This window comes from Lingula anatina, chromosome 4 (assembly GCF_051362555.1).
Source record: "Lingula anatina isolate TDL-2025a chromosome 4, LinAna3.0, whole genome shotgun sequence".
Taxonomy (NCBI): domain Eukaryota; kingdom Metazoa; phylum Brachiopoda; class Lingulata; order Lingulida; family Lingulidae; genus Lingula; species Lingula anatina.
Genome location: NC_141770.1, coordinates 5,955,669 through 5,967,329, shown reverse-complemented (window position 1 = coordinate 5,967,329; position 11,661 = coordinate 5,955,669). Strand labels below are relative to the sequence as shown.

The 11,661-nt window shown below is 34.8% G+C and overlaps 1 protein-coding gene and 1 long non-coding RNA gene across 2 annotated transcripts in view; both read left to right on the top strand.

Moving 5' to 3' along the window:
* The first annotated feature begins 666 nt into the window (after nucleotides 1–666).
* The window catches only part of LOC147762137 (uncharacterized), a 169,606-nt gene continuing 158,611 nt past the window's right edge, over nucleotides 667–11,661 (top strand). Inside the window, exon 1 of the mRNA XM_087010741.1 lies at nucleotides 667–2,409. The gene's annotated coding sequence lies outside the window, so the exon portion shown is untranslated. The remainder of the gene's footprint in view (nucleotides 2,410–11,661) is intronic.
* Nucleotides 3,326–6,372, top strand: LOC106167476 (uncharacterized). The gene is made up of 2 exons (XR_015334107.1): nucleotides 3,326–3,920; nucleotides 5,538–6,372. It is a non-coding gene; the product is annotated as an uncharacterized LOC106167476 (long non-coding RNA).

The following is an 11,661-nucleotide window of genomic DNA, read 5'->3' as shown; positions in this document are numbered from 1 at the left end:
ATTTGAAAATTTTATTAACGTTTAACTATTTTATGTCATGGAATTTGGCAGCGTTTTCTATGTTATTTTCAGTTTTTTCAGTTATATTGTTCTTTTTCCAGAGTACCCTTACCATGAAGATGCAGGCAGTGAAAGACAGCACCATGAGCAGCATTTTGTCTTATCCATGTGTACAATTCATGATATGTGACAAGATTTAGGACATTGTCAAGTACTGTGATAACAACAACCCATTCCAGAAACCCATTGTAAGGAGTAATCTGCATCTGGCATTGATAGTAAGGAGAAGTCTTGTTTGGGTATATATTGTTTTCCAGATAACAGTTGTAGGTAATTTGCAACCTCCTACACAAACAACCTCAAATCATCACATTTGCTATTTTATTTTATAATCACATTGCAAAATTATTAACATTTAACTATTTTAAGCCATGGAATTTGCCAAATTTTTCTATGTAATTTTCAGTTTTTTCAAAGATATTGTCAAAAGAAGATACTTTTCATTAAACACAGTCATTTGATCAGCTTATCACAGATTTTTATTGTTGTTAAGCATCATTTGGACAAATTTCAGAAACATTGGATTAGATTTGACAAAATTATTAACGTTCAACTATTTTAAGTTATTGGATTTGCCAGTCTTTTCAATGTAATTTTTTAGATTTTTCAGTTATATTGTTCTTTTTCCAGAGTACCCTTACCATGAAGAAGCAGGCAGTGAAAAACAGCACCAAGAGCAGCACTGTCTTATCCATGTGTACAATACATGACAAGTTGCAAGATTCGGGATATTGTCGCAAAAAGACACTATTCATTAAACACAGTCAACTGATCAGGTTATCACAGATTTTTATTGTTGTTAAGCATCATTTGTAAAAATTTCAGAAATATTGGACAAGATTTGACAAAATTATTAACGTTAAACTATTTTAAGTCCTGGGATTTGCAGTCTTTTCAATGTAAATTTCAGTTTTCCCAAATTTGCTGTCCCAAAAATCACTTTTTATTAGACACAGTCAACTGATCATCTTATCACAGATTTTTATTGTTGTTAAGCATCATTTGTAAAAATTTCAGAAATATTGGACAAGATTTGACAAAATTATTAACATTTATCTATTTTAAGTCCTGGGATTTTCCAGTCTTTTCAATGTAAATTTCAGTTTTCCCAAATATATTGTCCCAAAAAGACACTTTTCATTAGACACAGTCAACTGATCAGCTTATCACAGATTTCTATTGTTGTTAAGCATCATTTGTACAAATTTAAGAAACATTGGACAATATTTGACAAAATTATTAACATTTAACTATTTTAAATCCTGGGATTTGCCAGTCTTTTCAATGTAAATATCAGTTTTCCCAAATATATTGTCCCCAATGACTGGTACTGGTAATAGACATATACTGATGTTACTGGACAGCTGGATAAGATAGGTGCCCCCTAGCATGTCTTTACTATATACAGTTGATTGGATGGGAAGGTACTGGTACTGGTAATAGACATATACTGATGGTACTGGACAGCTGGATAAGATAGGTGCCCCCTAGCATGTCTTTACTATATACAGTTGATTGGATGGGAAGGTACTGGTACTGGTAATAGACATATACTGATGTTACTGGACAGCTGGATAAGATAGGTGCCCCCTAGCATGTCTTTACTATATACAGTTGATTGGATGGGAAGGTACTGGTACTGGTAATAGACATATACTGATGGTACTGGACAACTGGATAAGATAGGTGCCCCCTAGCATGTCTTTAGTATTTTAAATCTAAGGTTGAGCAATCTAGTTGTCCAGTGATGTCGTTTGCGCTATTTTCCCCCAATAGTTAGATATACATTGAGATGATTTTAAAACACATGGTATATTAGGAAATTTTGTCTGGATACTTAACGTTTATTTTTAATGTGTGTGATGGATATTTGTTTATATTTATCCAGTTAAGTGGACACGGAATTATCACCGTGTACCGGTCTCATTCCTGTCTTATTGATCTAATACATGTTCTACATGGAATAGAGTTTTTTACCATAGAATTATTTAGTAAAAGATATTACCCTTCTAAAAAGCTGAGTTTCAGTTATATTTGAATATTTTTGTGTTTGATTTGTCCATAAAAGAAAGTACATGTTCAAATTTATTATTTTCCAGAAAGGTCTACTGGGTGGACTACCAGCTCTACTGGGTGGACTACCAGCTCTACTGGGTGGACTACCAGCACTACTGGGTGGACTACCAGCTGTACTGGGTGGACTACCAGCTCTACTGGGTGGACTACCAGCTCTACTGGGTGGACTACCAGCTGGAGCAGATGTTTGTGTCTGAGTTGAATGTCACCAGTGGTAAGACTCTCCTGTCCACTGAGATGTCCAACCCAAGGGCAGTGGCTGCTATCTACAGGGTAAGAGAAACTTGAAAATTAACATTACCTTGGCATAACATAGTGGAGTGTGTTCTAGTGAGAACAGCATATATATGCTGTATATATATGTCTGGTGATGCATATGTAACCCTGCCATAATGTGTTTCAGTCTTCTCTACAAGATACTGTGATTCTAGGCATACAGTATCTTAGCAGCTAGAGTAGTTTCATCTTATATTCTAGTTTTCTTTACTATGATACTGTGATTCTAGGCATATCTTAGCAGAGTGGTTTCATCATGTATTCTGCCATTAATATTTTTCTTTGGACAAGGTTATTTTCAATTATTATTTATTCCTGTCATTTTGCTTTTAACCATAATATAACATAAATAGGATTATGACCCAATTGGTTAAGAAAAATAACTAAAAAAATTGTAAAATTGTAGATAATGATAATAATAATAAAACCTTAATGGCCCCATATAAAGTCAGTGACTGCATACTCATGTTTGATATTACTAATTTACTGATTTATATTAGTAATTTAAAATATGTATGACATGCTGGGCATTTTATTCCAGATATATTTACTGGACAGACTGGGATCATATCCCTTACATTGCTGGTGTAGGAATGGACAGCACCGGTCATCTGTGATCACGGAGAAACTGGGCTGGCCTAATTCCTTGACCATTGACTATGTCATCAGGAAGATGTGGTGGGCTGATGCACGTCTGGATTACATTGAGTTAGTCTCAGCTTTTAGTAATAGATTTTCTAGAAAATTGTGATGGAATACTCCCATGTTTTTACAATTGGAAAATGTGGCTAAACTAATATTTGTTTATATATGCTTTAATTTCCTTTTTTTTTTTATAAAATGTATTAAGTTTAAACATCTTCAGTTGCTAGTCCCCCACCTGATACTAATAAAAGCGTTTAGAAAAGCTCTTTCCTTCAATATGTGATGTGGCCAAACAATTTTTACGGTGCATGAAGATAAACAGTTAAAGAATATCCACAATAAAATTCGGCAACCGAGAGAAGCGCCAACATATAGATAATTGCGATAGTATTTATGTCAAAATATCAAAATGAATAGCCCCGCCGTTCGAGCCTTTTAACCAATCAAAGCAACGGAAAGGGGGTCACGTCACCTTTCCACCAGGCCATGCCATGTAAACAAAGCAGCATGGTCGGCTGTAGTGAAGAGTCTGAGGAGGGAGACGCGAAATCTTTGCCAAATTCTCATCTTTCGTGTTGCATGCACATAGAAGAAGGTAGCTAATTAAGAGACTCTAGATACCATCACACGTTTTCGCTGGGAAACTTTTAGAGTCGCAGCGAAACAATGGCTGAAATTTGGCAGCAGAGAAGCCGCTGCTGTTCAGTGGATCCGTACGGATTTAGATAGAGGATTCGACGATTTGGAAGCCAAACCACGATGTCACTACTCTTGCTACAGAAAGCTAACTAACAAGAAGGGGTTATCTCAGGCGGCAAAGAAGTATGAGAAAGCTGAGAAACAAGGCAGTCTTGCTGAAGAAGGTATGTCAACATATTGTAATTTGTTTTTAAGTCAGCCCAGATCGTGTGATGTTTACATTGTACGTGGCTGATGTTACATAACAATATGTGACTGATAAAAGTGATATGAAAGAAAGAAAAAAAAGAAAATGATAAAAACAAGTTTATTAGTGTTATTATTATTTTATTTGTAAATACTTAGAGGTTTTAAGATTTGAAACAACTCATTCTCTGTTGAATAAGATAGTAAAAGACCCCATTTCCAGAGATTAGATCGATCTACTTTAGGGGTTCACGCTAAACAGCTGTCAGTGGGGTGGACACGAAAGTTAATTACCCCCTTACAGCTTGTAGTAGGCGGGACGGACATTTAAGCCAGGTTATCTGACAGTAATCTAGTGAGACTCCCCACGGGGACAGATCAATCTAAAAGCTCTGGGAATACAGTCTAAGCTAGCTTGATGTTCTTGCCATGATTAACATCTCATTATTAGTTCATCCATTTTAGCATTGCATTTACACAAAATAATGTAAGGCTTCACACAACAAGATATACAAACAAATATTATGGTGGGATTTTATGAGACAGAGGCTTAAGTATCATGGTAGAATATTTTATGTTATTTGTGGAGTGGTCCTCCCCCCCAATACATTGCTGCACATGTGCAACCATTAGTGAATATAAATGTGTATAGGCTAAGCCCAACTTCAATGAGAATGTATTTTAGGGATTATTTATTGTATCTTGTGAGCCAGAAAAAGTAGGATAGCTTTTCACAGAACAAGCTGCAATGTGATTAATTTAATTAGGACTGTTAGGAATAATCCTTGTAACTTTCCGTTATGAATAGAATCAGTAAAGGTATACATAAATAGTATCAATAAAGAATTACGTTGACAAACAGTATCAATAAAGGAATAATGATAATGAGTAGGGTGACTGGTAGATGTAGTTCAGTTAAAGAGAAGAGGCACTTTTATTCAAGGCATCTTATATTAATCTGGGCAGCAGAATTCTGGTGGGGTCCCTATTAATTATTAGATCTTTAAGCTTGATTAATTTGTCTTTGTTGCAACAAATATTAAACAGTGGGTCTCATTTGCCTGTAGTTTGTTACAGCTTAGTTCCTCATAAAAGGAACATGCTGAGCCACTAATACATTGAATCCTATACCTACCCTATGCCCTTTGAATCATGAGAATATATGTAATTATACTTGTCAATATCACTTGGTGTCAATCATTTGATAAACTCACATGCCACTGTCTTATCTTATTTCATTATTATTTATTTATTTTATAGTGAAATCATAGTGATTGTATATACAATTGCACTTGCAACAATCAAGGATTTGCGGTCTGCTCTGTATTTGCTAAATCATTTGTGTAACCAGGTATCCAGATGTTTTTATTTGAAATATGTATTCTCTGTTGTCTTTTTATTTGTGCAGGGCAAATGTTTTTATAACTGAACTTTGAGCACATTACTATTTTTTACATATCTTTGTTACACCCATTTGGATATTTATCCAACTTAATTTAAGGTTGTTTCTGTAGTAGTCAGTATCTGCACATTATAATTCACTAATATACTGTATATGGTATGAAAAGTAAAATGTTATTTTGCTTCTTTTACAGAACCATCAACCAGTTGTACTCTTCCCAAAATACAAGGTCCATCTCCCAAGAAATTGAGATCAGTCTCAGGGTTTGGTATATCAAAGTCACCAGTGCTGCCAGCCATCTGCATTATTTGTAAAAAAAAAAAAAAGTTGTGGTCACTTAGTCTAATTTTTGCAAGTGTTTTGATATTTAATGGGGAGACACTCATTTTGATGTAATTTTCACATTCATAATATTTTTTTATTGTTTTGTATGCCCTTAATTTGTTTGAGATTGAGCTATTTAATTCCTGCCAGAAGTGTTTTTCGATTTTTATGTTCAATATTTCTAAAAGGTTTTCTATTTGATATAATTTCTTTGGTGGGTTGTTATCTTCGGATAGATTCTGTCCATGTGTTTCCTTTTGTATCTTGCTCAAGACTGTGCACCTGATTTACAGTTCTATTATGTACTAGTAGTTGTTCCAGTCTAAGACTAATCTTTAGACAGGTTTAGTTATAGTTGAAATAATAGGGTAACTGCCAAGCTTAGCTCTAAAAATGGTATTGCTAGCCTGCTTTCTTAGACCTAAAATCCATTTGCAAAACTTTAAGTGTACCTGTTCGAATGGCATTTTATTAATCTTTTTCAGATATGCACAAGAAATGTAGAAAGTTATAATTTCACAGTTGAAATAATTAAGTTGGAAAAATATATTATATATATCATAAAAGCCTTGTTAAATGTGAGCTGTTATTTCTTTTAATATGCTGTTATTACTAGACAATGCTGCAATTAATTGCAACAATTAAACTTCTTTAAAAATTGTACCTCTGCAATTTAAAGATAAACTTGAACATAAAAAACTCAATTATTCTACCTAGTGAAGCACTTATATATTTTTGAAAAAATTTTTTGAGCACTTGCCAGCTTCATAAACAGACAGTCCGCATGATACCTAGTTTGTAACTCTACACATGCATTTATACTATTTATCAGTGTAAAATATTGAGTCAAATAATTTTAAGTGATTATATGCGCTTTAACACACCTGAGAATTTAAAATGCATTCAATGTAACATTACTGAACATACATGCAAGTGATTATATCATCACTATATTGGGTAATAGTGTGACCTGTGTGCGATTGTAGAAGTGGTACAGTGCACAGTCTACGGGCTATACTACATACCTTTTTGCCGTGAATTCACGTCATCATTTAGCCAATTATATAAATACACCTAAAATACACGTATTTTCCAACTATTTAAATCTTTCTCTCGATATTGACATCGATTTTAAAAACCTAGGACGTATTTTTTTTATTGAAACAACGCATGGGAATCATCTATTAAATGTGCAAGCTTCGCATGGAAATTCATTGTTTACATCGATCAGATGTAGGTCAAGTGATCACGTGACCCCTTTCCGTTGCTTTGATTGGTTTAAAGGGTAGAACGGCAGCACTTGGAACTACTCGGATGTCTCCGCACTCGACAGTCGAGGATTGCCGATTGGAACGGCAGGGCTATTCATTTTGATGTTTTGGCATAAATACTATCGCAATTATCTATATGTTGGCGCATCCTACGGTTGCCGAATTTATTGTGGATATTTTTTAACTGTTTATCTTCATGGCACCGTGAAAATTGTCTGGCCACTGGAGCTTTTCACACAATGAAACGATAGACCAGTGTAGGTAAGGGACTAATACTTCACTTGTGATACAAAATAATCGATCTTGATTCGTAAAATGACATCTCTTACTCAACAAGACAGCAAATTTCAAGAGACGATAATCCTTTTTTTTTTCTCATCTTAACATTAAAAGAAAGACACACAATGAGCGTCAGTCGATACATTCTAGATTTCAGTCAATTTTGAGTATCTGAGACTGAAGAATATACTCACGCTGGTAAAAAGAGAAATTAAAAATTCGACACCGGACTTGTAGAATTTATCACCGATTTCGATAATGTGTCCTTTGGTGATTTAGGTGAAACTCAATATTACAGAATTCTGAATATTATAGAAAAATATTGTGCTTTAAACCGACATAAAATGTGTGTATTTGTGCGTACTTAATTCCCATCTAAACTTGAAGTCATCCCTTGCTGTCTTGCTGAAGAATACCACAAATAGTATCATTTTACATGTCACGTGTGACAAACTTGACAATAAGATAGTATAGAACATATTTCAATACAATAAAGCAAGTTTTTAACTGATGACCATGCATTCTGATATATCATTACGTTTTAAATATGTTACATTTAATTCGTAAAAGACCTCAAATTCGTAATGTTATATTTAAAAAAACACGTAAAAGACACTTTTAGACAGAGCCTTTCCAAATCCGCTCCAAACAGCATTTCGGGCTATCAGCTTGCACCCTATGTCTTGAAAGGTTGATCTTATAATATGTCACGCAGAAATCAATATAACTTCAATTTAGCTCACACATTTTAATGAAACGAAATATTAAATATTAAATTATGAAATCTTGCCAATATTCGAAATGGAAGTTTATTACTATACCTCCTTAATACTTGAATTATGTTCTTTACTTAGGAAATGGACGTTCATTACTTTACCTATATCATATTCTATAATTCCACTACCAACCGTTCACTACATGTAAATATCAACATGCCAATAGCCAGACCCTCACAAGTCATTTCACAGCATTTTCCCCTCCTTGGCCATTTCTCACAGTACACATCCACTGCCACTACTATTTCTACCGAAGAAGGTCAAAATACTGAACATGAAGTGCAACTGCATCTTCCTTTGTTTTATGAGACGTGATGAGATGAAGTGAAGGAGGAAATAAATCAAATGGTACATGGGGAAAATGTTGGGAAATGGTCAAAACCACTTTTAAGCAAACGGATGTCACAATACTTTTCAAAAATAAATCACAAGTAACTTATCACCAAATACCTAACATTGATTTCTTCAAACGTTATACTGATATGGCTGAAATTACGATAATCGTATACTTAATATCTAAGCCGCCTTCGCTCCACTTCCTGATCACTCAGCACTGAGGCAGTGACGTCTCCTACCAGGCTGTCCATCCCATTACATTCATGGTAGGGGGAGGTGGCAGGCTGAAGTGACCGCCTTTCCTTTTCAACTCTCACCAATACTTTATGGATGAAACTTCATTTGTACTTTACAACATTAAAAATACATTGGACGACGTTTGTGTTCAGTATATTTAAAAAAAGCCAGACGAAAATTAACTTCAGATCCTTCAGATCAACCCCAAATTGAAACGACATTATGTAGGTCACTGGCTTTCTTCATATGACTCAATAAGGTTCACTGATTTGAATATCTGAGCAGTTTTTGCTATGTTTGACCAACTAGACCTTACGATAGAGACTCCGGTGTTTTGATTCTGATGCTGTCTCAACCATGATTGTGATGGACTCCACAAATATCACCCCATTGTGTTAGTGAAGACATAACGCGAGGCGGGGAGGGGGAATAAAAATTTCATAAAGAAATTACCCAATAATCCATTGGAAATGACAATATGATATTTTAGTTTAAATTAGATGTCGACGAGCCATTCAATTGAGAAAGTTGGATTAAAAGGAAATATGTTGTTTAAAAAAAATGGCACAAAAATGAAGGGGGGGAGGGTATGGATGATGGTATAAAAGGTTTGGGAGAGTCGGGGAAATTGATTTTTGAGTGCGTTCGGGTGTTTACTGTTGTCCTTTAACTTAAATACACCAGGTTATACAAACTTTTACAACTAAAAAACCTGTTCAGATTTATCTTTTCTACTTATATAACTACCGTATGTTTCAACTATAGTAATTCACAAAGATGGACTTCGAATTCAAGGATGACGTCTAATGAGAAAGAGTGCCATTACTAAAAACGCAGCACTAGAAAATTAACTGGCAAAGCGTCAACGCTACGACTAAAAAACTCAAATTAAAATAAGTTCCAGCAAATGTTATGCTGTTGTTATGCTAGAAAATCACCGTGACGTTATAATTTAGCGCTGATTTACTCTATCAAATTCTTCCTCTGAAATGTTGCCACTATGAATAAAAAATAAAGCTTAGATACTCGTCTATCATGTCTTGAAATTGAAATTTAAAAAAATTAAAAGAGAAAGAAATTATCGGCAATTTTTCTTTGAAATTAGCGTTTTTACACACAACGAACGCGACGCAACCTAATGAAAAAACGACTTAAATCCCTACGCCGTGACAGTATGTATCCTACTGTCAGTTACAGATAAAACATAAGTGCCGACAGAATTTACGTGAAATCCAAGTTTGTTATTTTTGAACTACACAAACTGTCGATGATTACCACATTAAAATAAGTCACAGCATATGTTATCACATCAAGTATGTTTGCCGACTTGCACGAAATATTGCACATTTTCATATATGCACTAGGGCCTATTTGTGCAATTATCCAGAATACATCAGAAAACATAAGACAGAAGTGCTAATGAATGAGATTTAGTGCTTTTGCTGAACTGTCCCCATAGGCAATGGGGTTAAAAAGAGTAGTACAGATTGCGGTTTGAAGGACAGAATGATAACTTTTTTAATTAAAAAATGATTTATTGAGATATTTGGGACTTCACAAAGAAATCTCAACAATATTTCAAAAATGTTTCAGTAACATAAAATGTGAGGCTTAGGACGTGAGTGTCACCTCTACCTGAGGTGTGCAAAAAGTTGAATCCCCGATGAAAGCCACATAACGGATCGATATAGACTGAAATATCGGAGCGCAAAAATTGACTTGTTTTGATCATTGATTAAAACAGGCTGTTAGTATGACCAAGTTGTAAAACAGCTGATGAAATTTTTGAAACATTGAATGACTTGAATTGGAATATAATAAAGTTCTTAATTGCAAATTTGATTTTTCTGTATCATTTTGTGTAGTCAAAGTATTCTACTAGCTAATAGCTAACTGCTAACAACACATTTCTAACCGAGGTGTTACTTTGCAAAGCATAAAAAATAGTTTTGTGTGTGTGTGTGTGTGTGTGTGTGTGTGTGTGTGCGTGTGTCTATGGGTGTGTGTCGGGTGGGGGACGTAGGGCATGCGCGGGAATCTTCCTCTCTGGCAATTGTCAATGTTGACAGGTAGGCCTATGTAATGGTCCGGGAAAATAGAGGAAGTTGAGTTACAACAGTGATTATGCTACAGTATTTGACCTCAGAGTCTATCTCAACATGATTGTGACGTTGTCCATGAATTTCATCATATTGTGCTAGTGAAGACAGTGATAAATGACAGAGGACGCTGATATGATAATTTTTCTTATAATTTCTCCGGAGTATCATAATAAATTTTTTAGATACTCAGAACTTTTTATACTGAATTCACTTATTTTAAAAGTTTCCAAATGTCATGAATTTAATTTATATGAAAAAAGAGTACCTATTTATAAACAAATTCTTGATACATTTCATCGAGGACCGAGACCCCAGTCGGTCCACGGCCAACTTCAAGTGAGTAAATTTCTCGTTGCCCCCCACCTCCCTTCTCCTTTTCGGCGATTCAGTGTTTGCACTGATGTCATATTTGCCTGCAGCTTGACAGACGAGACACTTACTTGGCATAGAACACACCCGACGTATTTTACTGATAAGGTTGGACATAGAGGAGTGGTCAGGAACTCATAACAGAGAACGACTTCTCACAGTCCTTGTTCATCCTCTAGCTTCAGGTTAAACATACTACAAGTATATCTCATAACATTAGTTTATAGTCATGTTATTCAATTGATGTTTTCATTCTTACAAAATCAGTTGATTGTGGACATAAATTTTGCTATTTTACAGAAAGAGGTTATATTGTTATCATGGTGACGATGTGGTAAGTGTGCTTGTAAATCTAAGATCTAATATACCGTTTATTAGATCTTAGTGTAAATGAAATGAGCTAGAGGATTACGTGGGCTTCAATGTGGCAGTTGCCCCTCTCCCAAAATCTGTGCTTCATGAATATTTGAAGACAATGCACAAAATGATGATTTAGACTAAAACGAATGACGGGAAAAAGACAACAGTTAGCAGAAATTTCGGTATCTTTAATCATTACTTTTAGTGTTGGTGTTTTATTGTAGAAAGTGCCCTCACCAATCTTTCATTGCTTTATTCGTTTT